The sequence below is a fragment of the Callithrix jacchus genome, chromosome 12 (assembly GCF_049354715.1).
Source record: "Callithrix jacchus isolate 240 chromosome 12, calJac240_pri, whole genome shotgun sequence".
Lineage (NCBI taxonomy): Eukaryota > Metazoa > Chordata > Mammalia > Primates > Cebidae > Callithrix > Callithrix jacchus.
In genome coordinates this window covers 91,835,061-91,862,329 of record NC_133513.1, presented here as the reverse complement: position 1 = coordinate 91,862,329, position 27,269 = coordinate 91,835,061, and the positions used below count along the sequence as shown (strand labels likewise).

General features: G+C 38.5%; 1 protein-coding gene and 1 pseudogene across 2 annotated transcripts in view; both read left to right on the top strand.

Annotated features, from left to right (window-relative positions):
- Nucleotides 1-7,726, top strand: part of LOC128929214 (ADP-ribosylation factor-like protein 5A pseudogene) — a 73,402-nt pseudogene extending 65,676 nt beyond the window's left edge.
- HPSE2 (heparanase 2 (inactive)) overlaps nucleotides 1-27,269 on the top strand; it is an 880,681-nt gene that overhangs the window by 287,963 nt on the left and 565,449 nt on the right. The gene's annotated exons all lie outside the window — the stretch shown is intronic.

The following is a 27,269-nucleotide window of genomic DNA, read 5'->3' as shown; positions in this document are numbered from 1 at the left end:
CCTTTCTATGTCTGTTTACTCATCTCCAGTTAGCAACTATACATTCATTGAATAGTTATTTAATTTATTTAATAATTATAAGTATTTAGTTTATGAATTATATATTTATTTGAATAATTACCTATTTAATTGTTTAATTAAATATCTCCAGGGGATCAGAGACTACATCTGGTTCTATTTGGTATTGTAACCACTAGTATAATGCCTGATACAGAGTAAGCACTCAAAAAATAATTATCAAAAATTTGTGACTGAAGAAATGAATATGATAGGAATGGACTCTGGGACAGGATCCTGAAAGTCCTCTTCTATTCTATGAATAAAGAGAAAGTTATGTTTCCTCACATCCTCTTTAGTATAAAACTGAATAGGCTGGATGTGGTGGCACACACCTGTAATCCCAGTGTTTTGGGAGGCCGAGGTGAGCAGATCACTTGAGGTCAGGAGTTTGAGACCAGCCTGGCCAACATGGTGAAACCCATTTCTACTAAAAATACAAAAATTAGCAGGGCATGTTGGTGCATGCCTATTATCCCAGCTACTGGAGAAGCTGAGGCAGGAGAATTGCTTGAATCCAGGAGCCAGAGGTTACAGTGACCCAAGAGTGCACCACTACACTCCAACCTGGGGGACAGAGTAAATGTGACTCCATCTCAAAAAACCTTAATAGTGCTTCTTTGAAAAGGAATACAACTGCCATTGTATTTAAGAGGGTGAAAACCACCTCAAGAAACTGGAAGCACTGGAATGAACTTTTGAGGAAAATCTGGCTATTTTGACTCTACAAGAGTGTATTTAGCAGAGCCTGAAGGTATATGCATGTATGCACTTACCTTAAAGACCATGGTAGAATCATATAAAGGTAAGACCATTACCTTGGACTATTTAGTGTCAATCGGAAATAAGAGAAAGTCCAATTCTTCATGTGTTGAAATAAATTTGGGGGCTTCCATAAACGGTTGTAGGAAAACTAAAGAATTCTGCAGGAGGAATTACCTCCTATATGTGAGATGCCTCTGATGCAGAGGACATCTTGAAGTAATATGCAACACTTGATGACACCTCTTCAACACTTAGTAAATCTGACCTTTCCTTTCATCTGTCATTATGCTGAATCACATGGCCCAGCAAGCAGCTAACACATTGCAACCAAACTTCACAATTGCAGACTGGGAACATGTGCTTCCTTACATTGATTAGTGATATTACCAGTGTTTAAACCCATTTCCTGTCACCTTGGAGGATGGAGGTTACTTGACAGGAAGTCATTCTGCTGTCATCCAGCAGGGCTGCCAATGGATTCTTTAAACTTGTCGATGAGTAGAAACGCAGACGGCTTTACTCTGGCTTAAAGCTTTTGCACATGTTGAGTAATGCTGCATTTAGTACATCATGGAAGCACCTAGTTTTGATACTAATGGAATGTGCATTTCTTTGAGATGTCTAAATTCCCAAAGGTTTTAGCAAATGCTGACATGGAAACTGTTTTAGTTAAAAATGAGCTTACTTTATGCTTAAAGGGTCATTTTGCATTAGCTGTGTCTTCAAGTTGATTTTGAAAAATCACCTCTTTGAGGAGTGGGCAAAAAAAAAAAAATGTCCCAAGAGGTAGTCCATTTCCTTTAATAAATTCAAGCAACTTTTTCTTTGTATTGAAGATATTATTTGTCATACATTTTCCTTGTCATATTGAGCATTCCCAGACCATCATTTAAAATAGATTGGTAATTTGGCCCTTAATTTTGGCACCTGTACATCTTTTAAAGCTCTGGGCTGCGTTTGGAAACTTTACTACTCTGTAAGTTAATACCCTTTTAGGGCCTAAACACCACCATTAACAGCAAATTGGCCTCTCAGGATGCTGGATAGAACCATTTTTTATATTTATTTGCTTAATCTTTATTAGCCAAAGGTTGTCCAACAGCTCTAAGGGAGTGATTTGCCCATGAGGCCTGGAAGCATGTTTAAATCTTTCCCTATAACTTCAGGGTTAGGAGAGAGTACTTCAGCCTGCTTATAATTCCAACTGCTGTTTCTAGGCAGTCTTGAAAACCCAGCCTTTGCTATTTCCATTCCCTGACCTTTAGGCCTATTAAGTCTAGATTTTCATACTAGAGAAGACCACAGAGATCATCTGGTCAAAACCCCTTATTTATAGGGGAAGCTGGAGTCCAAAGTGTGGAAGTGATTAAACTGCTAGAGTTTTAAGTTATTTCTCTTTCCAGGGGATATTTGCTTTGTAATAGAAGTCTTCTAACAAAACCTTCAAGAATCAAGGGAACAGATTCCTGTTGACTGGGTTTCACGAAATGTTAGGTGGTAAAGAGCCATTCATAGACAGGGAAGCTCTTAAGTAGGTATATATTCCTTCTACTTTTCCTCCTTATTGATACAAAATCCTCCTTTGTTAGGGTAGGAAAAGTTTTTAAGGTGAAAGAGGCTTCAAGAAGCTTCATTCCATATCATGTCAGAGTGTCTTTATTTCAGGACAATACCAAAGCATGGTGCCTGGCTTGAAGTAGGTATTCAAAAATGTATATTGAAAGCATATATCAAAGTCGCTTTAAAAACATCAATATAAAGAAAAGTAACGTTCTTTTGAAGAAAGAGCATTATACTTAGGAGTAAAGATTCCCAACTCCTAATGGTAGCCAGGTCAAGTAATGAGCTTTGAAATTGAGACAGTAACAAATAGCTTACCAACTAAGAAAAGCTCAGGACTAGACAGATTCACAGCTGATTTCTACCAAACATACAAAGAAGAGCTGGTACTAATTTTACTGAAACTATTTAATAAAATTGAGGAGGAGGGATTCATCCCTAACTCATTCTGTAAGACCAGTATCATCCTAATACCAAAACCTGGGAGTGATACAACAAAAAAAAGAAAACATCAGGCCAATATCCTTGATGAACATTGATGCAAAAATCCTCAACAAAATACTGTCAAACCGAATCCAGCAGCACATCAAAAAGCTTATCCACCACTTGATAGTAAGTTTTATCCCTGGGATGCAAGATTGGCACAACATACACAGATCAATAAACATGATTCACCACGTAAACAGAACTAAAGACAAAACCACATGATTATCTCAATAGATACAAAAAAGGATTTCCATACAATTCAACATACATTCATGTTAAAAACTCTCAATAAACTAGATATTGAAGAAATATACCTCAAAATAATGAGAGCTATCTATGACAAACCCATAGCCAACATCATACTGAATGGGTAAAATCTAGAAGCATTCCCCTTGAAAGCTGACATAAGACAGGATAGCCTCTCTCACCACTCCTATTCAATATAGTATTGGAAGTTCTGGCCAGGACAATCAGGCAAGGGAAAGAAATAAAGGGCATGCAGATAGGAAGAGAGGAAGTCAAAGCCCAAAAGCTTCTTAAGAAGGTAAACAACTACAGCAAAGTTTCAGGCTACAAAAGAAATGTGCAAAAATCACTAGCATTTCTACATGAGTACAGTCAAGCTGACAGCCAAGTCAGGAATGAACTCACATTCACAATTGCCACAAAAAGATTAAAATACTTAAGGATACAGCTAAATAGGAAGGTAAAAGATCTCTATAAGGAGAACTACAAACTGCCACTCAAAGAAATCAGAGATGACACAAACAAATGGAAAAACATTCTATGCTCAAGGACAGGAAGAATTAATATCATTAAAATGGCCATACTGCCCAAAGCAATTTATAGAGTCAGTGCTATGCCTATTAAACTACCATTTACATTGTTCACAGAACTAGAAAAAAAAACTATTTTAAAATTCATATTAGGCCAGGCGTGGTGGCTCAAGCCTGTAATCCCAGCACTTTGGGAGGCCAAGGTGGGTGGATCACAAGGTCAAGAGATCGAGACCATCCTGGTCAACATGGTGAAACACTGTCTCTACTAAAAAATACACAAAAAATTAGCTGGGCATGGTGGTGCGTGCCTGTAGTCCCAGCTGCTCGGGAGGCTGAGGCAGGAGAATTGCCTGAACCCAGGAGGTGGAGGTTGCTGTGAGCCAAGATCGTGCCATTGCACTCCAGCCTGGGTAACAAGCACGAAACTCCGTCTCAAAAAAAAAAAAAAATTCATATTAAACCAAAAAGGAGTCTGAATATCTAAGGCAATCCCAGGCAAAAAGGAAAAGCTGGCGGCATCACACTACTTTACTTAAAACTATACTACAGGACTATAGTAACCAAAACATCATGATACTGCTACAAAAACAAACACATAGACCAATGGACCTGAATATAGAACCCAGAAATAAGACCACACACCTACAACTGTTTGATCTTTGACAAACCTGATAAAAATAAGCAATGGGGAAAGGATTCCCTATTCAATAAATGGTGCTGGGATAACTGGCTAGCAATATGCAGAATATTAAAACCGGACCCCTTCCTTACACCATATATAGACATGAACTCAAGATGGATTAAAGACTTAAATGTAACACCCAAAACTTTGAAATCCCTGAAGGACAATCTAGGCAATTCCATTTGGGACACAGGCATAGGCAAAGATTTCATGATGAAGATGCCAAAAGCAATTGCAACTAAAGCAAAAATTGACAAATGGGATCTGATTAAACTAAAGAGCTTCTGCACAGCAAAAGAAACTATGAACAAAGTAAATAGCCTACAGAATGGCATAACATTTTTGCAAACTATGCATCCAACAAAGGTCAACTATCCAGCATCGACAAGGAGCTTATACAAATTTACAAGAAAAAAGCAAACAAGCCCATAAAAAAGTGGGCAAAGGACATGAACAGACATTTTTAAAAAGAAGACATACATGTGACCAACAATCATGTGAAAATAAAAGCTCAACATTCAGTCATTAAAGAAATACAAATCAAAACCACAATGAGATACCATCTCACACCAGTTAGAATGACCATTATTAAAAAGTCAAAAAATAACATATGCTGGTGAGGTTATGGAGAAAAAGGAACACTTATACACTGCTGGTGGAAGTGTAAATTAGTTCAACCATTGTGAAAAACAGTGTGGCAATTCTTCAGAGACCTAAAGACAGAAATACCATTCAACCCAACAATCCCGTTACTGAGTATATACTCAAAGGAACATAAATCATTTTGTTATGAAGACCCATGCACATATTCATTGCAATACTATTCACAATAGCAAATACATGGAATCAACCTAAGTGGCCATAAATAATAGACTTAAAGAAAATAAGGTATATATACACCATGGAATACTATGCAGCCATAAAAAGAATGAGATCATGTCGTTTGGGGGACATAGATGGAGCTGGAGGCTATCATCCTTAGCAAACTAACACAGGAAGGGGGAGGACGGTAGCCTGCGAGTCTCATTGCAGACAATTTGGTGGCAATGTCCATGAGCCAGGTGAGTGTGCGGGGGGCGGGGCAGAGGGCCTCATGTGTGGCAGAGACCTAGGTTTTGGCCTTCCTCCAGTTCCCTGGAAGCGGGTCACCAACCAGGGCAGGAGCAGGTGCAGAGACAGAGGCTCCAGCATCTCTCTCTCCATGCCCCATTCAGCCCGAGCCAGGGAGGCCAGGTGGTGTGGGTGGCTGAAGACAGGGTCCACTGCCCAAGAATGGGAATTCTCTTCACCAGGATATGGAGACTGTTCAATCACCAGGAGCACAAAAGTATAATTGTTGGGCTGGATACTGCAGGGAAAACTACCATCCTTTAACAATTTTCTATGAATAAAGTTGTACATACATCTCATACAATAAGAAGTAACATAGAAGAGATAATGATTAATAATACATGTTTCTGGCTAGGCATGGTGGCTTATGCCTGTAATCCTAGTATTTTGGGAGGCTGAGGTTGGTGGATCACCTGAGGTCAGGAGTTCAAGACCAGCCCAGCCAACATGGTGAGACTCCTTCTCCACTAAAAATACAAAAATTAGTTAGACATGGTGGTAAGCACCTGTAATCCCAGCTATTCGGGAAGCTGAGACAGGAGAATTGCTTGAACCCAGGAGGTGGAGGTTGCAGTGAGCCAAGATCACACCACTGCACTCCAGCCTCGGTGACAGAGCAAGACTCTGTCTCAAAATAATAATAATAATAATAACAATAACAATAATGTACATTTCCCAATGTGTGATGTTGGTGGCCAAGAATCCTTCATTCTTCCTGGAACACTTACCATACTAACACAGAGTCTGTATACTTGTTGTGAACAGTACAGACAGAAAGAGGATTTCTGTAACTAGAAAACTCTATAAAATGTTAGCACATCAGGACCTAAGAAAAGCTGGATTGCTGATTTTTGCTAATAAACGAGATGTTAAAGAATGCATAACTGTAGCAGAAATCTCCCAGTTTGTGAAGCTAACATCTATTAAAGATCACCAGTGGGTATCCAGGCATGCTGTTCTCTAACTGGTGAGGGATTGTGCCAAGGACTTGAATGGATGATGTCACGAATTAAGATTAAATGATCTCTACTGACCTCTTCTTACAGACTTTGCATGAATAAAGTGCTAAAGTTTACCCAAAAACTGCAAAAATTAAAGGTTTAGATATATTTATAATTAATTGATTTAAATTTGTTCTATAAGAAGAAAAATTAAGACTACTTATTTGAAACCAAGATGAAGTCTCACCTTCCAATTTGCTTTCTCATTAGTTTTTTCCAAAGTAAGTTATTAAAGCTGTGATTGACATTTTTCTCATAATGAATCCTCTCAGGACACTGTGTAGCCTGTGGTAAGTACAAAAGGAGGGGAAGACATTTTGAATTTTAAGAGCTTTATTATTATTATAACCTTCCCTAGTTGAATGCTGTTCTCTTCTTGTTCCATTCAGTCAAAATACAAATCAGCACAGATACTCAGTTTTCAATATTTTAAAATGTAATGTTACTTATGAAAAGTATTTTGCATAAGGTTGTGTATGTATTGTGTATATATCTCAAGTTCAAGTTAGTGGCTTTGATTTGTGTGCTAAAGAAAAGCAAATAACATAATATTAATAACATCCTTAGCTAAAGCCATAATGAGATAAGTATTGGCATTGGTGTTAGTGCCATTTTATACTTTCTCCCTATATTGTATTGCACTGCATTACCCAACCCTCCAAATCATTGAGCTGCTTGTGAAAAAAAAAAAAAAGGAAAAGAAAAAAAGGAGGCCAGGGGGCATGGTGGCTCATGCCTATAACCCCAGCACTTGGGAAGGCCAAGGTGGGCGGATCACAAGGTCAGGAGTTCGAGACCAGCCTGGCCAATGTCCTGAAACCCCACCTGTACTGAAAATACAAAAATTAGCCAGGTGTGGTGGCAGGTGTCTGTAATCCCAGCCACTCAGTAAGATGAGGCAGGAGAATTGCTCGAACCCAAGAGGCGGAGGTTGCATTGAGCCGAGATTGTGCCATTGCATTCCAGCCTGGGCAGCAAGAGCAAGACTTTCTGTCTCAAGGAAAAAAAAAAAAAAAAAAAAGGAAAAGGGAAAAGCATGATATTGTGTATCTAAACCAGTCACACAGATGGAAACATAATTCAACAGAAGGTGATATCTATTAGATTCTTGACTTAGTATTACTAATTGGCAGGATTGTACATGAGTAATTACCAGATTACTACTTCGATTGGTTCTTATGGCATCTAAATTACTGAATAAATTATTAATCCATTAATCAGTCTTTCATAAATTGTGATTCGAATTATCAGCATTAATAGGAAACTGTTGTGTGAAACATGTCTACTCAGAGAAGTAATATTCTATAAATACTATAAAATAATTTAGCTATATTTTTATATGTTAAGTTATATGTCATTCAGTTAAAGTGAATTTCAAAGTAAAAATAAGGTATGCTTTCTGAACAACATTGATAATTTCTTAATTTGCAGATTTCTTCTTTTTTATTTTATAGTGTGAGTTTTTTATTTTTGTAAGTTTTGTTGTATCTTCTGTAACATAAACACACATTTGACAATTAGAAAATGCAAGTGTTTCTTGAATGCTTTTAGGAATTACTTTCAAAAATTGATTGATACAAAGTATTATTTGTACTGAGAAGTAACTTAACCCAAAACATAGTTTATGTTGGTTTACGGCATATTTTTCCAGTATCTGAAAGTCAAAGATGTTCCTGTCAGAACTGTAAACAAACTTATAAATGTGTTAAAACATACTCTTGGGTACTCTATTTGTGTATCTTTCATGGCCTGAAAATCTGAAGGTTAATTCAAACTGATATGTTTTCACATATTTAAGAAAAAATAACTACTTAAATATCAGCTTTAAAAATTTTGAGAATATTTTGGTGAATAATAGTACATATTATAAGTATTGATCACACTTTGCAAGTTCCTTTCTGTAAAATGTGAAATATTCAAATCTAAATCCAGGTCAGGCATAGGAGATCAGTATTTAACTTTGGATGTTTGCGTTTCATATTTTTAATGTTCAAAATGCAAGCATAACATTTAGTATTTGTTTACATGGTTTTGCAAAAGTAAATCCTAAATTACCAAAAAAATAAAATAAAATAAAATAAATAAAACTTAACACAGGAACAGAAAACCAAATGCCACATGTTCTCACTTACAAATGGGAACTAAATGATGAGAACACATGGACGCAAAGGGGGGAACAACACATATTGGAGCCTACAGGGTGGGTGAAGGCTGGCAGGAGAGAGAAGATTAGGAAAAGTAACTAATGGGTACTAGGCTTAATACCTGGGTGATGAGATAATCTGTATAGCAAACCTCCATGACACAAATTTACATATATAACAAATCTGCATATGTATCCCTGAACTTAAAAGTTAAAAAAAAGACTATTGATCACTGAGTTGTCAGTGTTCCAAAACTGTGCAGTTAATATTCATCTTCATGAGAGTTTTGTGTCTATCCTTGAGTATTTGACTAAGCTTTTGTTGACTCTTGGCTGGTAAGGACTGGGATGGGAAAGGAACCTTAGATTTTTAGAGTTAGATGGCTTCTTAGAAGTTATCTGAGCCAATATATTACCTTGATTTCCATTTTCAGTAAAGCTGCCAAATGGTTAACCAGGTTTTGCTTAAGCAAATGGTTAACCAGGTGTTGCTTAAGTAACCTTTTAGGATACTTGGCCTCCTATACCAGGAAGTTGCCCAGTCATCTTTGAATTGGTTTAGGAAGTTATGCTTCTAAAAACAAGTTCTTATCTGTAGCTAAATACTACCTCTCTTAAAATTTCTTCCTGTTTATGGTAATTCTGACTCTAGAATCACAGGAGTCAAGTAAATCCCTTTTTCACAAGACCGTAATTCATGAGGCTGTATTTTCCCAAGCTCAGGAGTATATATCATTAACATTATTATTGCTTCTAGGTGAAGGTGAAGATTCCCAAACAGGCAGCTTTTATAATCATTTTTCTTTCCAAGTATGTTTTATTTACCATTTATAATGTTTTGTGCTAAAGGATTTTAAAACATAAAATAAAAATAAACGCATTTACTTTCCTTCCTGGTCTTCTGGCTTTCCAGAACAATGGTTGCTACAAGTTTTATTTGATGTCCTCTTTAAGTAGAGCAAATCATCTTATTCCCTAAAGAATCTCACTGAGTTTTGGATTATTAATTTATTGGAGAACAGCTGTGATAGTAACAGAGAGGGTTCTAAGGGGCTGCTAATAAGAATTAAACTAGCTAATTGTTACCAAACAATGGTCTATAAATGAATTTGTTTATGATTAAGGTTTTAGCAACTTGGGACAAAATGAGAACCAAGTGATGGATTTTTATGAAGCTAAATTTATTTAATTTTTAGGTTCCAAGTTTATGTTCTTCCTACATTTTTGTTATTGAAATTATGAGGTGATGTTGATAATTAATGGTAGTTGCTATTTTAAAGATCTTTGTTTTGAAAAAGCAAATGACTATGAAAAAAATGAGCAACCCTATTTTGGTGCCTCAATATTTTTCTTTTTGAAATATTACTGGTCCTGAAATTCATAAGTATGTGAATCACCAGCTTAGATGGTCTTTGCCTCCTCCCAGGGTTAACATTCTATAGTCTATGAATTGTGGTTTAATCAGACTTGGACATGAAACCCCTATGGAAACCAGGTGCTACAGGAACTGAAGTTTGGAATTCTACAAGAAACTGGCTGCCTTTTCCCTCTGGTCCACTGTTGAATCAGTACTTCCAGATGGTGGCAAGGAAATGTGGCTGCCAGTAGTAACCTACCTCTGGAGGGAGATTGAATGCTGTCCCTAGTGCTTAGTCCTGGTTTTCTTATTGTTGTTTGTTTTTTGAGACTGGATCTCAAAAAACTCCTTCAGGCAGGAGTGCAATGGTGCAATCATAGCTCTTACAGCCTCAAACTCCGGGACTCAAGTGATCCACCCTCCCCAGCCTCCTGAGTAGCTAGGCCTACAGGGCATGTACCAGCCTGCCTGGCAATCTGTTTTGTTTTGTTTTGTTTTGTAGAGACAAACAGCCTTGTTATGTTGCCCAGGCTGGTCTTGAACTTTTGACTTCAAACGATCCTCCCACCTCAGCTTTCCAGAGTGCTGGCTGGGATTATAGGTGAGCCACCGTGTCTGACCTCAGTTCTCTTTTAATACCCTTCAGAACATTTCTAAAAGCCTTTGCACTGAAAAACTACATAACTGAACCCAAAATGGAGATTTTCATAATTCCCCTCAACCCATGCAAAGTTTTTGGTTCACACTTAACAGGGAAGTAGGAACTTTCAGGTTGAAGTTATAAAAGTGGTGTCAGTTAATGGTAAATACCAATTCTTCTGCAATGATTAATGTTTTTAGGAATAGGACTGAACTATGTTGTGACAATAAAGGGATCATTTCAAAAAAGCTTATCAAAACTATCTTCAGGGGTGCTTCTTTTTATTTCCATTTCAGTCCCCTAAGTACTGAGTCTCGCTGCTTTAGAATTCAAACAGATGGACTTGAGGCTTTCTGTACCTAATTTACAGTAGCACATCTCTCGATTATTGACACATTAAAGGCAATATATTTCTAGCTTAGAAATATGATGCTAATTGGCTTTGGAATATTTTGTTTAAAAACATTTTCCAAATGGGGCTGTGAATTGTTCAGTTTCTTTATTCAGGATTAAAGAAAACATTAATTCTGCCAGGAAAAGATTGTCCAGTGGGGCAGAAACATTAGAGCCTTGGAGTTTACCTGTCAATCTTGTATTTTCAAGTCCTTTGTCTAGAAACAAGCCTACAGGCTAATTGACTTCTGTTTCTTTCCTTTTGGCCTCTCATTTTTCTGAACATAAAGACTCAAATTAAAACACAGATAAAATTCCAGGGGAAGCTGGCATTGATCAAGATTTGGATCAAATTAAATTAAGTGCTTTTTATTGAACTCAGCAGTATTAGTTATTAAAACCAGAAGGTTTTACCCTTGCTAGTGTAAAAAAAGAAAACAGTGACTCATGCTGTGGCACAGATTTTATTAGGAAGTTAAAGCACTCGTTTTCTCTTATTGCATTAAAACTTTTGCAGATAAACACATGTAAACAAGATCAGGAGATGTAAAGCAGCGAAGAGTCAGTCCTGGGCTCGGATGCTCCATGGGTTCTAGCTTTCAATTGCAGGAATTTAGGGAAAACAATATTATCTGGGAAGCAAGCAAGACAGCATACTAGGATCTTCTTTTCTGGAGCACATAAGTCAGTTGAATTGCCAAAGTGCTTCTCTGTTTCTTGAGTGACTTGGAATTATGCATATAGGGCATGGGGAGAGGGCAGCAGCCTGGTGTAGCATAAAAAGCATTAGCCAGGAAGTTGGACCCTGAATCTCAGCTTTAGGTCCACCAATTACAGACTGGTTGGACCTGAGTAAGAAACTTAACCTCACTCTCCTGCTTTCTCAGATGTGAAATAAGTGCCCTGCTCTCATTTTGTCATCTATTTCTCTTTTTTGTTATGCCTGTGGGAGACCATCAAGACCTGTAGTAAATACGGCAATTAACTCAGACTGGATTCAGAAAACTATGGCCTCTAGGCAAAATCTGGCCTACTATCTCTTATTTATATATTTTTTAATTAACTAAAGTTCTGATTGATGTCAGCAAGATGGCAGAATATGACTTTCCAGTGATTGTGCTCTGCAAAAACATCACTTAGAACAATTCATGCATGAAAATTCCTTTACCACAGCAAAAGAAGCCAGATGAGACATTTCAGCACCTGAGTATAGCACAGAAATAAGAAATGACACATTGAAGAGGGTAGGAAAGACAGTTTTACATCACCTGCATCACTCCTCTTTCTACTCCAGGCAGCACAATGTGGAGACAGATACTCTCTCCTTGGGAGAAGGAGAGGGAAGTGAGCATCAGATGCTGCTTGGGACCCCAACATCAGCCCCGCCCCAGTAAAACCCAGTGCCACACAGGCCCACACAGCATCAGCCTCCAGGCTGGTATGTATGGACTGAATGTCTAGGTGCCAGACCAGATCCCACTCTATACTTCAGGTCTACCTGGAGGACTTGGTCTATGTACTTTCCTACCACCTGATTGATCCCCACAGCCCTAGGCTCCATGCCACCCCAAGCAGTCAGCTAGTATCAACAATCCCAGACTTCAGGCTTCCCCAGCACCAGACTAGCCCTTGAAGCCCTGGTCATCAGGCCAGTACGTGGGGACACAGCCTCCAGGCTGGCTTCTGTGGAAACAGGCTCCAGGCCCACCTAGCACAGGGCCAGCTCTGAAAGCCCCAGGATATAGACTAGTATCTGTAAATTGAGCTTCCAAGCCCACCCTGGCACAAGACAGAATCCTGCCACCTTGGCTCCAGGCCTGCCTTGTACACTAGGATTTGGGGCTGCCCCAATACCAGGCCTATCCCAGCAGCCTCAGGCCTCAGACTGGTACTAGCACTGGGCTGGCCTCAATGGCCCTGGGTTTCAGGTATGACATAGCACCAGACCAACCTCTCCAGACTTAGGCTGTTAGGTTCACTCCTGCACAAGGCCAGGCCCTGAAGCCCTAGTCATCAAGCCAGCACTTATGGACCAAACCACCAAGCTAAACCTCACAGTTACAGGTTCCAGGCCCACCCAGTGCCAGGCCAGCTTCTGGGACCCCAGGCTTCAGTTCTGCCCTAGGTTTTGGAGCCTGGAGCCATAATGGCCCATATCTGCAAAGCCAGAATGGTGGCAGGCCTTTTTCAGGCTTCAATTTCACTCTGGCACCAGGTTATAGCCTCTGGCATCGGATACAAAGCAATCTCTTGTGGACATAGGCTCTGGGCCTGCTCATTGCCAGACTTGTCCCTGTGGGATCATCCTCCAGGCCAGTCCTTGTGGCCACCAGCTCCAGCAGATCTAGGGTTCAGGCCTGCTCCAACAGACTCTGGTTCTAGGCTGGTCTTCATGGATCAAGACTCAAGACCACCTTACATACCCAGAATGCAGGCTTACTCTTGTGGACTCAGGTCTCATCCCTACTCCAGTGCCAGGCTAGCCCCTGTGGACTCAGTTCCTAGGACTATCTCAGCACCTGGCTGACCTCTGCAGACTCAGGCTCAGAGACTACCCCAGTGCCAGATCAGTTCATGTGGATACAGCCTTCAGGGAAGCCCCTTGAAAATATGTTCTTGGCCTACCCTCCATGACCTAGGCTCCAAGTCTACTCCTGAGGAACCAACCCATAGGTCCACTCTTGTGTGTTTAGGCCCCAGGCTTAACCCCATGGAACCAAATTCCAGGCCCACATACCTGCTGACCCAGTTAGGAGTCCACCTCTCCAAAGACTCCAGCAGGAAGCCCACCTATAGACCATGCCCTACTCAGAATCTCTGGATGGACTGACAAGGAAGGGCTCTCCCATACAAAGCCAGTCAGCAAAAACCAGAGTGAGTTCTGACTTCTTTAAATGTGCAAACTTCAATGTAAGATAAGAGGAAACATGACAAACCAAGGAGATATCATACCACCAAAAGAATACAGTAATTTTCCAGTAGGTAGCCCTCAAAGAAATAGAGATTATGAACTGCCTAAAAACAATTCAAGATGGTTGTTTTAAGGAAGCCCAGCAAAGTTCAAGAAAATATAGAAAATATTTATGAAATCAGGAAAACAGTAAACTACCAAAATGAGAAATTTAATAGAGAGATTGAAATTATTTTTAAAAGTCAAATAGAAATTCTGGAGGTGAAAAATACAATGAATAAAGTGAAAAATTCAATAGAAAGCATCAATAGCAGAATTGATCAAGCAGAAGAGTGAATCTATGAACCTGAAGACAGATTATTTGAAACTGTATAGTCAAATAATCAAAAATGAAAAAGAAAAGGAATGAAGAAAATGTACAGAATTTATGGGACAGTATACAAAGAGCAAATGTTTGAGTTATAGGATTTCAAGGAGAAGAGAAAGACAAATGGGATAAAAAGCTTACTTAAAGAAATAGTAGCAGAAAAACGTTTCAAATCTGGGAAAACACATGAAGATCCAGAGATCTAGGTAAAAGAAGGTCAAAAGTATTCAATCAAATTCATTCCACACAAGATTATACCAAGACATATTATAATAAAACTGTTAAAAATCAAAGACAAAGAGAAGACCCTGAAAGCAGCAAAGAAAAAGAAGTAGATCACATAGAAGGTAGTTCGAAAAAGGTTATCAGAGGACTTCTTAGCAGATACTTTACAGGCAGGAGAAAGTGAAATGATATATTCAAATTACTAAAGGAAAAAGGAAACCCTGCCTATCAAGAATACTGTATTCAGCAAAGCTGTCCTTCAGAAATGAAGGCAAAGTAAAGACTTTCTCAGAGAAATAAAAGCTGAGGGAGTTCATCACCACCAGACCTGTCTTATAAGATATACTAATGGTAGTTCTTCAAGTTGAAAGGAAAGCACACTAATTAGCAATACAAAAACTTATGAAAGTATAAAACTCACTAGTAAAAGTAAGTACACAAATTTAGAATTCTCTAATACTACAAAGGTAATCTGTAAATCACTAATATGTTTGGTATGAAGGTTATAAAACAAAACTATTAAAAAGATTAACAGGTACAAAAATTTCTTAAGGAATATACAATATAACAAGATGTAAATCGTGACATGAAAACAAAATATTAGGGGAGGAATGAAAGTGTTTAGTTGTTTTAATGCAATCAAATTATTGGGTTAACGTAGCCTGTTAAAACTATAAGGTTTTATGTAAGACTCAAGGTAACCACGAAGCAGAAACCTATAATTGATGCACCAAAGATCAAAAGTAAGACTTTAAAACATACTTCTAGAGAAAAAAATCACTTGACTGCATAGGAAGACAGCAAGAGAGAAAGAAAGAGGGTCTACACACACACACACACACACACACAAACACACACACACACACACCCAGAAAACAATAACAAAATAACAGTAATGAGCTCTTACATATTAGTAATTACCTTGATTGTAAGTAGTTTGAATTCTCCTATTAAAAGACATAGAGGGCTGAATAGATTAAAAAAAGAAAGCAGGGCCAACTATGTGCTGCATACAAGAGACTTATTTCACCTTTAAGGGCACACAGACTGAAAGTGAAAAGATGGAAAAAGATATTTCATTCAAATGTAAACAAACAAAAAAGGGCAGGATAACTATACTCATATCAAATAAGATAGTGTTGAGAAAACTGAATTTCCATATGTACTAGAATGAAATTAAACCCTTATCTCGTAACATATACAAAAATCAACTCAAAATGGATAAAAGACTTAAATTTAGAATCTGAAACTTTACAGTTACTGTAAGAAAATGTAGGGAAAAATGGCTATGACCCCAAAAGCACAGGCAACAAGAGGAAAAATAGACAAATAGGTTTACATCAAACTAAAAATTTTCTGCACAGCTAAAAAAATCAACAAAATGTTGAGAGAACCTATAGAATGGAAGAAAATATTTGCCAACCATCCATCTGGTAAAAGCTTCATATCCAAAATGCATAAGGAACTCAATAGCAAGAAGAGAATCTGATTAATAAATGGGCAAAGGACCTGACTAGATATATCTCAAAAGAAGCTATATAAATGGCCAACAGGCATATAAAAAGGTGCTTAACCATTAGAGAAATGCAAATTAAAACAGTGAGACCTCACCTCACACCTATTAGAATTGCTATTATCAAAAAGACCAAAGATAACATGTTGGTGAGGATGTGGAGTCAAGGGAACCCTTGGATGCTATTGGTGGATATGTAAATTAGTACAATTATAATGAAAAATAGAATGCACGTTTCTCAGAAAACTTAGAGAACACTTAAGAGTAGTCAGTTAATGCACTCGTACTTCACTGCTGGAACCCTTGGTTCTAGTTTTACTAAATTTACCAATAAAATAAGCTTGATGGACTTGTACAAAACTCTAGTCAACATTCCTCATTTCAACAAAATTCTCTAGTTATCTGCTTCCATAGGGTAGTCCTAATGCCACCAAGAAGAAATTTCTCAAGCACACGCCATTTAAACAACTCAGGCCATGATTTCATAAATTATTTCAGTCGAGGTTAGTAAAAAGAATAAAGACAAAATAGACCTTATCTTTAAATTTTTTCTTTCACCAAAAAAACTGCTGACAGAAAAGGCACTCTGTAACTAGTCAAGTGTCCAGGCAAGAAAACTCTAAGCCATATGCTGTGACCTATAGTGAGAAAAAATAAATCATGAGGCTTCATTGTGGTTTAATAAGTCTAAACATCTGGATTTAAACATAAATCTTATATCAATATGGTTTTTACATTTCAACATCATCATTTCACCAAATTAGTAAAGTTGTTAAGGTGATTAGAGAAATGAGGTTATTTATTTGAGATAATAAACATATTAAAGTCCCAAAGAAGCAACATTAGTTTTATAAATTCAAATGACAGTTCGACTGTTTAATAACACAGATAGGAATGGCATGGAAAAGGCTAATACACATATGCTTTCTTCGGTGTATTGAGAACAATATCCTATATAACACCATGCACACAGGGACAGGACAGGATTTGACCCACAGTATAGTTTAATTCAGGTTGTAACATAGTGGTGCTTTAAAATAGAATTTTACTATAAAAATAAAAATTAAAATAACGGATCTAAAAAGTTAAAGTTCTCCTAGAGACATTAAGCTTAGCACATAATATAAAATCTTCTTTCTTCTTGTACTGCCAATCTTTTCAAATAAGTAGTCTGTCTTACAGCCTCCATTTTTCAATTCACACTCTTCCTTAACAGTCAGAAATCTGCATTTTCCTCTGATTACTTGGCTGAATCTGAGCTCTTGAAGGTCACCATGACCTAACTGCCAACTCAAATAGTCTTTTCTCAGCCTTAGTGTCTTTGATTTGCATGCAACATTTGATACTGTTTTGTACCTCAGACTGTATGCTTTGTATGGTTTTTGTACCCTTTTCTAAGCCATTATCTCTTGTCACTCTATGCAATTTTTCTTTCTTGTTTTTATCTTTTTAAAAATTATAATTTAAGTTCTGGGATACATGTGCAGAATGTGCAGGTTCGTTACATAGGTATACACGTACCAAGATGGTTTGCTGCATCCATTCCCCCCATCACCTACATTAGGTATTTCTCCTAATGTTATCCCTCCCCAACTCCCCACCCCCTACTATGCCTCCCTAATTCCTCCACCCACTGCTATCCCTCCCCTATCCTCCCAGCCCCCCAACAAGCCCCAATGTGTGATGTTCCCTTCCCTGTGTCCATGTGTTCTCATTGTTCAACACCCTCTTATATATTTTTTTAATTGCATTTTAGGTTTTGCGGTACATGTGCAGAATATGCAAGATAGTTGCATAGGTACACACATGGCAGTGTGTTTTGCTTCCTTCCTCCCCTTCACCCATATTTGGCATTTCTCCCCGTGCTATCCCTCCCCAGCTCCCCCAGCCGCTGTCCCTCCCCTATTTCCACCAATAGATCCCAGTGTGTAGTGCTTCCTTCCCTGTGTCCATGTGTTCTTATTGTTCATCACCCACCTATGAGTGAGAATATACGGTATTTCATTTTCTGTTCTTGTGTCAGTTTGCTGAGAATGATGTTCTCCAGATTTATTCATGTCCCTACAAAGGACACGAACTCATCGTTTTTGATTGCTGCATAATATTCCATGGTGTATATGTGCCACATTTTCCCAGTCCAGTCTATCATCAATGGGCATTTGGGTTGGTTCCAGGTCTCTGCTATTGTAAACAGTGCTGCAATGAACATTTGTGTGCACTATAGTACATTCGTGTCCTTATAGTAGACTGATTTATAGTCCTTTGGATACATACCCAGTAATGGGATTGCTGGGTCAAATGGAATTTCTATTTCTAGGTCCTTGAGGAATCGCCACACTGTCTTCCACAATGGTTGAACTAATTTACACTCCCACCAACAGTGTAGAAGTGTTCCTATTTCTCCACATCCTCTCCAGAATCTGTTGTCTCCAGATTTTTTAATGATCATCATTCTAACTGGCGTGAGGTGGTATCTCAATGTGGTTTTGATTTGCATCTCTCTAATGACTAGTGATGTTGAGCATTTTTTCATATCTTTGTTGGCCTCATGTATGTCTTCATTTGTAAAGTGTCTGTTCATATCCTTTGCCCATTTTTGAATGGGCTTGTTTGTTTTTTTCTTGTAAATCTGTTTGAGTTCTTTGTAAATTCTGGATATCAGCCCTTTGCCAGATGGGTAATCTGCAAAGATTTTTTTTCCCATTCTCTTGGTTGCCGACTCACTCTAGTGACAGTTTTTTTTGCCGTGCAGAAGCTGTGGAGTTTCATTAGGTCCCATTTTTCTATTTTGGTTTTTGTTGCCAATGCTTTTGGTGTTTTGGTCATGAAGTCCTTGCCTACTCCTATGTCCTGAATGGTTTTGCCTAGATTTTCTTCTAGGATTCTTATGGTGCTGGGTCTTATGTTTAAGTCTTTAATCCATCTGGAGTTAATTTTAGTGTAAGGTGTCAGGAAGGGGTCCAGTTTCTGCTTTCTGCACATGGCTAGCCAGTTTTCCCAGCACCATTTGTTGAACAGGGAATCCTTTCCCCATTGCTTGTTTTTGTCAGGTTTATCAAAGATTCCTTGGTTGTAGCTATGTTGTGTTGCCTCCGATGCCTCTGTTTTGTTCCATTGGTCTATATCTCTATTTTGGTACCAGTACCATGCTGTTTTGATTACTGTAGCCTTGTAGTATAGTTTGAAATCCGGTGGTGTGATGCCCCCCACTGTTTTCTTTTTGCTTAGAATTGACTTGGCTATGCAGGCTCTCTTTTGGTTCCATATGAAGTTCATGGTGGTTTTTTCCAGTTCTGTGAAGAAAGTAAATGGTAGCTTGATGGGGATAGCATTGATTCTATAAATTACTTTGGGCAGTATAGCCATTTTCACGATATTAATTCTTCCTAACCATGAACATGGAATGTTTCTCCATCTGTTTGTGTCCTCTCTTATTTTGTTGAGCAGTGGTTTGTAGTTTTTCTTGAAGAGGTCCCTTACGTTCCTTGTGAGTTTTATTCCTAGGTATTTTATTCTTTCTGTAGCAATTGTGAATGGCAGTTCGTTTTTGGTTTGGCTCTCTTCAAGTCTGTTATTGGTGTAGACGAATGCTTGTGATTTTTGCACATTGATTTTATATCCTGAGACTTTGCTGAAGTTGCTTATCAGTTTCAGGAGTTTTTGGGCTGAGGCGATGGGGTCTTCTAGGTATACTATCATGTTGTCTGCGAATAGAGACAATTTGGCTTCCACCTTTCCTATTTGAATACCCTTTATTTCTTGTTCTTGCCTGATTGCTCTGGCTAGAACTTTCAGTACTATATTGAATAGGAGTGGTGAAAGAGGGCATCCTTGTCTGGTGCCGGATTTCAAAGGGAATGCTTCCAGTTTTTGCCCATTCAGTATGCTATTGGCTGTTGGTTTGTTGTAAATAGCTTTTATTACTTTGAGATACGTTCCATCGATACTGAGTTTATTGAGGGTTTTTAGCATAAAGGGCTGTTGAATTTTGTTGAATGCCTTCTCTGCGTCAATTGAGATAATCATGTGGTTTTTTTTTTGGTTCTGTTTATGTGGTGAATTACGTTTATAGACTTGCGTATGTTGAACCAGCCTTGCATCCCCGGGATGAATCCTACTTGATCATGATGGATAAGTTTTTTGATTTGCTGTTGCAATCGGCTTGCCAATATTTTATTGAAGATTTTTGCATCTATGTTCATCATGGATATTGGCCTGAAGTTCTCTTTTCTTGTTGGGTCTCTGCCAAGTTTTCGTATCAGGCTGATGTTGGTCTCATAAAATGATTTGGGAAGGATTCCCTCTTTTTGGATTATTTGGAATAGTTTCAGAAGGAATGGTACCAGCTCCTCTTTGTGTGTCTGGTAGAATTCGGCTATGAACCCGTCTGGACCTGGGCTTTTTTTGTGTGGTAGGCTCTTAATTGCTGCCTCGACTTCAGACCTTGTTATTGGTCTGTTCATAGTTTCAGCTTCCTCCTGGTTTAGGCTTGGGAGAACACAGGAGTCCAAGAATTTATCCATTTCTTCCAGGTTTACTAGTTTATGCGCATAGAGTTGTTTGTAATATTCTCTGATGATGGTTTGAATTTCTGTGGAATCTGTGGTGATTTCTTCTTTATCATTTTTATTGCATCTATTTGTTTATTCTCTCTTTTCTTTTTTGTCAGTCTGGCTAGTGGTCTGTCTATTTTGTTGATCTTTTCAAAAAGCAGCTCTTGAATTTATTGATTTTTTGAAGGGTTTTTCGTGTCTATTTCCTTCAGTTCTGCTCTGATCTTAGTTATTTTTTGTCTGCTGCTAGGTTTTGAGATTTTTTGATCTTGCTCCTCTAGCTCTTTCAATTTTGATGATAGGGTGTCAATTTTGGATCTCTCCACTCTTCTCATTTGGGCACTTATTGCTATATATTTCCTCTAGAGACTGCTTTAAATGTGTCCCAGAGATTCTGGTATGTTTTGTCTTCGTTCTCATTGGTTTCAAAGAATTTTTTTTATTTCTGCCTTCATTTCATTGTTTATCCAATCAACATTTAAAAGCCAGTTGTTCAGTTTCCAAGAACCTGTGCGGTTCTGAGTTAGTTTCTGAATTCTGAGTTCTAACTTGATTGCACTGTGGTCTGAGAGACTGTTTGTTATGATTTCAGTGTTTTGCATTTGCTGAGGAGTGCTTTACTTCCAATTATGTGGTCAATTTTAGAGTAGGTGTGATATGGTGCTGAGAAGAATGTATATTCTATGGATTTGGGGTGGAGAGTTCTGTAAATGTCTATCAGATTGCTTGTTCCAGGTCTTAGTGCAAGTCCTGGATATCCTTGTTAATTTTCTGTCTGGTTGATCTGTCTAATATTGACAGTGGAGTGTTAAAGTCTCTCACTATTATTGTGTGGGAATCTAAGTCTCTTTGTAAGTCATTAAGAACTTGCCTTATATATCTGGGTGCTCCTGTATTGGGTCCATATATATTTAAGATCGTTAGCTCTTCTTGTTGTATCGATTTTTTTACCATTATGTAATGTCCTTCTTTGTCTCTTTTGATCTTTGTTGTTTTAAAGTCTATTTTATCAGAGACGAGCATTGCAACTCCTGGTTTTTTTTTTGCTCTCCATTTGCTTGGTAAATCTTCCTCCATCCCTTTATTTTGAGCCTTTGTGTATCCTTGCATGTTAGATAGGTTTCCTGGATACAGCACACTGATAGGTTTGGCTTTTTATACAATTTGCCAGTCTGTGTCTTTTGATTGGTGTATTTAGTTTATTTTCATTTAGGGTTAATATTGTCATGTGTGAAGTTGATACTGCCATTTTGAGGCTAGCTGGCTGTTTTGCCCATTAGTTGATGCAGATTCTTCATTTTGTTGATGCTCTTTAGCATTTGGTATGTTTTTGGAATGACTGGTACTGGTTGTTTCTTTCTACATGTAGTGCCTCTTTCAGGAGCTCTTGTAAAGCTAGCCTGGTGGTAACAAAAATCTCTGAGTACTTGCTCGTTTGCAAAGGATTTTCTTTTTCCTTCACTTATGAAGCTCAGTTTCGCTGGATATGAAATTCTGGGTTGAAAGTTCTTTTCTTTAAGGATGTTAAATATTGGCTCCCATTCTCTTCTGAATTCTAGGGTTTCTGCTGAGAGATCTGCTGTGAGTCTGATGGGCTTCCCTTTGTGGGTGACCCGACCTTTCTCTCTGGCTGCTCTTAGCATTTTCTCCTTCATTTCAATGCTGGTGAATCTGACGATTATGTGCCTTGGGGTTGCTCTTCTTGTGGAATATCTTTATGGTATTCTCTGTATTTCCTGGACTTGAATATTGGCCTGACTTGCTGGGTTGCAGAAATTTTCCTGGATAATATCCTGAAGAGTATTTTCCAGCTTGGATTCATCCTCTTCGTCACATTCAGGTACACCTATCAAACCTAGATTACGTCTCTTCACGTAGTCCCAGATTTCTTGCAGACTTTGTTCATTCCTTTTTGTGCTTTTTTCTCTAATCTTGGCTTCTCATTTTATTTCATTGAGTTGATCTTCGACTTCTGATATTCTTTCTTCTGCTTGGTCAATTCGGCTGTTGAAACTTGTGCATGCTTTGCAAAATTATCGTGTTGTGTTTTTCAGCTCCTTCAATTCACTCATATTCCTCTCTAAGTTGCCCATTCTTGTTATGATTTCCTCAAATCTTTTTTCAAATCATTTTTTAAGGTTCTTAGTTTCTTTACATTGATTTAGAACATGTTCTTCTAGCTCACAGAAGTTTCTCATTACCCACCTTCTGACGTCTGATTCCATCATTTCATCACACTCATTCTCCATCCAGCTTTGGTCCCTTGCTGGTGTGGAGTTTTGGTCCTTTGTAGGAGGCGAGGTGTTTTGGTTTCAGGTGTTTTTCTCCTTATTGCGCTGGTTTCTTCCCATTTTTGTGGATTTATTTACCTGTCATCTGAGTGGTTGCTGATTTTCTGATTGGGTCTCTGAGTGGATGTCCAGATTGTTGATGGTGGAGTATTTCTATTTCTTAGTTTTCCTTCTAACAGTCTGGCTCCACTGCTGTAGGAGTGCTGAAGTCCACTCCAGGCCCCGCTTGCCTGGGGAACTCCTGTAGCCACTGCAGAACCATGAGGGTTGCTACCAGATTCTTCTTCTGCTATCTTTGTCTCTGAATGATGCCCGCCAATTATCAGTCTGATCAGTCCTTTGTTAGGTGACTCTTTGGATATACAGGGGTCAGGGAGCTGCTTGAGGAGACTATCTGTACTTTATAGGAGCTCAAGTGCTGAGCTGTGATCTCCGTTGTTCATTCAGGGCTGCTAGGCAGGTACGTTTAAGTTTGCTGTAGCAGAACACATAAAGCCCCCTTTTTTTTCCCTCAGGTGCTCTTTCCCGGGGAGTTAGGGCTCCATTTATAAGTATCTGTTGCACTGTCCTGCCCAGCAAGGTGGTGGTCTAATCACTGCCTGCCTGCAGTGGCTATGCTGACCTGCTGTGGGTCCCGCCCTGTTGCCGTGGGCTTTACCCTGTTGCTGTGGGCTCCACCCTGCTGCTGTGTGTAATTCCCTGTAGTCCTGTTTATATGAGTGTGCTGGCCTCTGTAGTGGTGGACTCTCTTTGTTATTGTGGGTTGCCCCAGCAATGGCGGGTTCCCTCGGCAATGGCAGGCTGTGTCAGCATTGGCATTGTAGCTCCATAGGGGTCGAGTGCCTCAGTAATGGCAGACACCTCTCCACCTCCGAGCTGCATCATCCTGGGTTCCGCTGTGCTTGCTGTGAAACTCTCAACCCTGAACGTTTCCAATTGCTGTTTTGTTTGTTTTCTTGGGGGTGGGACCCGCCAAGCCTGATCACCTGGCTCCCTGCCTCAGAGCCCCCCCCCTTTTTTTTAAGTTGAGCGGTTGACTCTCTCCCAGGTGTTCCAGTTGCCTGCTGCAAGGGCGCTGGGATCTGTGTGATTTTCCATGCAGTGACCCACTGCACCAGCTCAAACCACGTTGCTGCCTGGGAATCTCCTGGGCTGGCTTTCTGTTTAAGTCTCGTTTAATCAGATGAATCTGGTAATCTGCCTCCCCAGATCTCCAGTTGCCGGTTTAATAGGGCAACTAAACCAGTGTATTTTGTACAGAGTGTCACTACGCTGCAGCCCTGGCCGAAACAGCCGCACCGGCCCAAACTGCCACGTTGCCCATGGGGCTCTTACACCTGGGAATCTCCTAGTCTGTGGACAATAAAGATCCGTATGGAAATGCGGCGTTCACTCACCCTCTGCGGATTGACTGGGAGCTGCAATCCTCTCAACACCCACTTATAAGTGAGAACATGCCATATTTGGTTTTCTGTTTTTGTGTCAGTATGCTGAGAATGATGGTTTCCACATTCATCCATGTCTTTGCAAAGGACATGAACTAATCATTTGTTATGGCTGCATAGTATTCCATGGTGTATATGTAGTACATTTTCTTTATCCAGTCTATCATTGATAGGCATTTGGGTTGGTTCCAAGTATTTGCTATTGTAAAGCAGTACCTCAATGAACATATGTGTGCATGTGTCTTTATAATTGAATGTTTTATAATCCTTTAGATATATACCCAGTAATGGGATTGCTGGGTCAAATCCCCAGCACCTGTTGTCTCCTTATTTTTTAATAATCGCCATTCTAACTGGCATGACATGGTATCTCAATGTGGTTTTATTTGCATTTCTCTAATGACCAGTGATGATGAGCTTTTTTTCATATGTTTGTTGGCTGCATAAATGTCTTCTTTTGAGCAGTGTCTGTTTATGTCATTCACCCACTTTTTGATGGGGTCATTAGTTTTTTTTTTTTTCTTGTAAATTTATTTAAGTTCTTTATAGAATCTGGTTATTAGCTCTTTGTCAGATGGGTAGATTGCAAAATTTTTCCCTCGTTCTCTTAGTTGCTGATTCACTCTAATGATAATTTCTTTTGTTGTGCAGAAGCTCTTAAGTTTAATTAGATTCCATTTGTCTATTTTGGCTTTTGTTGACATTGCTTTTGGTGTTTTGGTTATGAAGTCATGTTCATACCTATGTCCTGAATGGTATTGCTTAGGTTTTCTTCTAGGGTTTTTTTGGTGTTAGGTCTTGTGTTTAAATCTTTAATCCATCTGGAATTAATTTTTGTATAAGGTGGAAGGAAGGGATCCAGTTCCAGCTTTCTGCATATGACTAGTCAGTTTTCCCAACACCATTTGTTAAGTAGGAAAATCCTTTCCCCATCGCTTGCTTTGTCAGGTTTGTTAATGATCAGATGGTTGTAGATGTGTGGTGTTACTTCTGAGGCCTCTGTTCTGTTCCATTGGTCTATATCTCTGTTTTGATAACAGTACCATGTTGTTTTAATTACTGTAACTTTGTAGTATAGTTTGAAGTCAGGTAGTGTGATGCCTCCAGCTTTGTTCTTTTTGCTTAGGATTGTCTTGGCTATATGGGCTCTTTTGGTTCCATATGAAGTTTAAGGTGTGTTTTTTTTTTTTCCAATTCTGTGATGAAAGTCAATGGTAGCTTGATGGGGATAGCATTGAATCTATAAATTACTTTGGGCAGTATGGCCATTTTCACAATATTGATTTTTCCTAACCATGAGCATGTAATGTTTTTCCATCTGTTTGCATCCTCTCTTATTTCCTTGAGCAGTGGTTCGTAGTTCTCCTTGAAGAGGTCTTTTACATCCCTTGTTAGTTGTATTCCTAGGTATTTTATTCTTTCTATAGCAATTGTGAATGGGAGTTCATTCATGATTTGGCTCTCTGTTTGTTGGTGGTGTATAGGAATGCTTGTGATTTTTGCACATTGATTTTGTATCCTGAGACTTTGCTGAAATTGCTTATTAGCTTAAAGAGATTTTGGGCTGAGATGATGGGGTCTTGTAAGTATACAATCATGTTGTCTGCAAATAGAGATAATTTGACTTTTATTTTCCTAATCAAATACCATTTATTTCTTTTTCTTGCCTGATTTCCCTGGCCAGAACTTCCAGTATTATGTTGAATAGGAATGGTGAAAGAGGACACCCTTGTCTAGTGCTAGTTTTCAAAGGGAATGCTTCCAGTTTTTGCCTATTCAGTATGATATTGGCTGTGGGTTTGTCATAAATAGCTTTTATTATTTTGAGATATGTTCCATTGATACCTAGTTTATTAAGAGGTTTTAGCATAAAGGGCTGTTGAATTTCGTCGAAGGCCTTCTCTGCATCTATTGAGATAGTCATGTCATTTTTTGTCTTTAGTTCTGTTTATATGATGGATTATGTTTATAGATTTGCATATGTTGAACCAGCCTTGTATCCCTAGGATGAAGCTTACTTGATCATGATTGATAAGCTTTTTGATGTGCTATTGGATTCAGTTTGCTGGTATTTTATTGAAGGTTCTTGCATCAATGTTTGTCATGGATATTGGCTTGAAATTTTCTTTTTTAGTTGTATCTCTGCCAGGTTTTGGTATCAGGATGATTTTGGTCTCATAAAATGAGAATTTTTATGGTGATTTTGTTTCCACTTTGGTTGCACCATGGTGCAGATGATGGGCAAATCTAAATTTCCAGCCCGATCTTTCTCTTGGGTAATTGCATCCACTAAACATTTTCAAGGCACTTTGAGTTGTCACAAATTTGGTGTTTAATAATCTTAACCTGTTAATTTTTCTTTCTTAAATTTGGCTTTATCATCCTAAATTTCTTACTTCTATTAATGATCCCACTCTCATCAAGGTTGTCTGAGTCTGACATTAGAATGACATTTAATACACACTTTCTCTTGTTTTCTGTAGTAAGTTAACAAGTTCTAATGATTCCTTACATTACCTTTTTCCCCTCTGCTTGGCCTTTTTGTAAATATTATACTTACTAAGTAGTGTCTACTGCATGCCAGAGATTGTTTTTATTTTAATTTTTCTCTCCATTCTATCATAGTTTACCATTTCACATCTGCACGGCCATAACAAACACCTCAGACTGGTTTCTCTACTATATCCTTTCTCCACTAATTCATCTATCATACTCCAAATGCCAGATGACATTTCTTAAAAGTGAATTTAATAATGTCATTCAAAGAACCTTAGTGGCTCTCCACTCTCAAGAAAATAAGGTAACACCAGTAAGCTTAATGGTAAAATCTTTCTATGATTTTGTCCACGCCTGTCTTTGGAGTGTTAGTTCCCTCTCCTTTTCTATATAATCTTTCCTTTAAAGCAAGCTTTCTTATAGCTGACTGAACAGATCTTTTGTTTGGTCTTTTCTGCTTAAAAAATCATGAAAGAGTGTAGTCTGCCTATCTAA